Source organism: Mus caroli, chromosome 15 (genome assembly GCF_900094665.2).
Source record: "Mus caroli chromosome 15, CAROLI_EIJ_v1.1, whole genome shotgun sequence".
Taxonomy (NCBI): domain Eukaryota; kingdom Metazoa; phylum Chordata; class Mammalia; order Rodentia; family Muridae; genus Mus; species Mus caroli.
Genome location: NC_034584.1, coordinates 33,871,771 through 33,874,867, shown reverse-complemented (window position 1 = coordinate 33,874,867; position 3,097 = coordinate 33,871,771).

Genomic DNA, 3,097 nt, shown 5'->3' with positions numbered 1-3,097 from the left:
GGCAAGGAAAGCGGGAAAGTGATGTTTTAATTAAGGAAAGTACCTTCATTGACCAACTTAAACACCATCCTAGGTACCACTGATTTTTGTTTCTTATATCTTGAAGCAAGCAACTTCAAGATTTCAACTTACTGAGAAAGTTTTATTTTTTGTCAGAAATCTCCATGTATATAAAAGTGTAGGTCTATTTTACGTATGATATGACAGTCTCAGAGAGGGTAACTGGAAGCAACTTAGTTATCATGGATTATAAGCAGATTTGGAACGTTAGTTTGTTTTGGCTTATTTACTCTATTTAATCAAAACTTAAGTAAAATCATTCAAAGATATAATCTCCTGTAGGAAATGCTTGACATTTATTTTTATGAGTAATAGCAATTTGAAAGACACAGATGGCTGATGAGAAAATTTACTACAAATGAAATTGAATTCATTCATTATAATCCAGATTGCATAATGCTATTCAAAGCTTTACATTTCACTTGGAAAGAAAACTAATTATTAAGATTGCTTTTTACAAATTAGTCTCCTGGCCCATTTCTTTACAGAATCGAGACTAGAGCCAAACCTATTTGTTCTGACTTAGTTATGTCTGAGCTTAAAACTTTTATATCTGGGTTTCCATACATACCTTGATAATACTTTTAAACCCAAATGAATTTTTATATTAAGATTATAAATTTTGAGAATAATAATTTTAGAGGAACATGCATTACTATCATACCAAACTCGGTGTTTGAGTGTATACTCCCTGCAATTTTAATCATTTAAAGGAATTTTCACATTACCTAATAGTTTCTATTCTCCACCACTTCCATTTTATTTCTGCAAAGGATAAAGATAACATTTCCTTTCAGGTAATTATAAAGTCTGCAAGTTGTGTCCTTATTGGGCACACAGAATGCTGGGACTCAGTTCTGGTCTGGGAAAGGGGGCTTTGGTTGCTCAGAATGATTACAGTATGGTCAATAGTCCAATGGTTTCATAAGCTTGGTCAAACTTCCAAGGCTCATCAGTAGAAAGGTAGATGGCACAAGAAAAGGTTTCAGTGTGGTTGTTTGGTTTAGCAGCCAGATGAAGCAAGTACACAGTCCATTATGCAAGAGACCTGCACTTGGCTAATTGCCATGATGAAGCAGATTTGGAAAGGAAGGGTTCAAGTAGAGCCAAATGGAGAAAGGATGGAAACAGAGGTCTACTCCTGGGGTGGAGGATGCTGAGTCTCAAACCTTTATATCTTTCCCATCTGTTAGGAAGAACAGAGACCAGAAGGAACCTAGGAAAGTATTTACAGGCACAGATCCAGAGACCTAGGTAATGAACTAGAAAAACAGGTCACCAAAAGGTACTAAGGTTGACATTTCCCAGGACCTTTCATCAATTTAGCAATGAACAGCCCCAAGTCATCCCAGGAACCTTCACATTTTTCTTCATGTCACTATGTTGCTATTATTTTGGTGATTAGCTCAAATGTACTGGGCTTGCCTGCCCATATACAGCTTGTTCCACGCCACGCTAAATCAGTGGCCAGAACCAGATGTCTCAGCTAGTAACTCTCTGCTTTAAGGACCCAACTCCAAATATAAGCAGTTCTACCCCTCAGGAACTGAAATGGAAGGTAGCCAGCCGATGGGTCACTAGAACTGGAAAGTGACGCCAAGTCAGGCTAAGGCAACTGCTTTGAAATATGCAGAGCTGAACGGGAGACCAGAAGTCGGTGTCTGGAGATCATTGGGTAGGCAAGACTCAGCTCAGTCAGTAGTGTCTGCTTCGGCTGTACTGAAATCCTGTCCCTGGGGCTCTGCTACTCCTTCCCATTTCTTAAATTTCCTGAGGCAAATACTCATTCTAACAGAATGATCCCCAATCTCTTGTCTCCAACCATGTATTAACTAGAAATGGTTTTTATCTTTATGTTGTAATATACATTCACCCTCTCTCCCTCCCTCCCTCCCTCCCCCTCCCTTCCTCTCCTTCTCTCCCTCCCACAACCCCTCTCTGTTGTGACTCCACCAAGTGAGCTGATATTTGTATTACGCTCCACCCCATCTTCCTTCCAGCTTCTCTGATCCTCCTGCACCCACCTTTCTAGTGCTGGAATTACAGGCGGGTACCACCACACTTAGTTTTATGTGGTGGGGATCAAACTTAGGGACTCATGTATTCAGGTGAGAATTTTACCAGGGGAGCTACATCTCCAGCCTATTTAGGCTTACTTTGAAGGTGGCCCTAAAATGGATTTTTTTTCCTTTGGTGCTGGGGTGTATTATGGGATAAAGATCCAAAGACCTCTACCTCCCTCCTGTTTTTATGACTAGGCTTCTCTGTTCTTTTGCAAAGCATGAGGTGGTGTAGACATTAGACTTGGCTCACTGTCTCCTCTTTTGACCACCTTCACCTATGCTTTTTTCTACCCTCTGCTCTCAGGCTCCTCATGTTAAGCTTTGTGATCCATTAATCTCTAATATCCCTTCTCTCTCTGGAGAAAGAATATTAACCCAAACTTTATATATTGACCTGGAACTGAAAGTTTCTAATAACTTGGCACTGCTGGAAGACATTTCCTTCCTTCTTTTTAAATGAGCAGTTTTTAATGAACACACTGGAGAGGTCTTGAGTTTACTTTGAAAACATCCTTCCTCCACTTCTAAGCATCTCTGCAAGGCCAGAATCAGCAGGCATTTGATAAACACCACTCTTCCCCGGGAAGGGGGATGGAGGAAGGATTGTGGGAGGGGGTGGGTGACCAGGAGGGGGGCAGTGAGTGGGATGTAAAGTGAATAAAAATAAATAAATAAATAAATAAATTAATTAATTAAAAGAAAATGTAGTAATAAAAGTATCAAGAGAAGACCAACAGAGGCAATTAGCCTAAACCCTTGTGGGCTCTCCGAGGCTGGATCACCAACAAAAGAGCAAACATGGGCTGGACCTAGACCCTCTGCACATATGAAGCAGATGTGAAGCTTGGTCTTCATACAGATCTCCCAACAACTGGAGCAGGGGGCTGTCCTTGATTCCACTGCCTGCCTGTGAATCCTGTTCCCCTAGCTGGGCTGCCTTGTCTGGCCTCAGTGGGAGAGGATGTGCTCAGTCC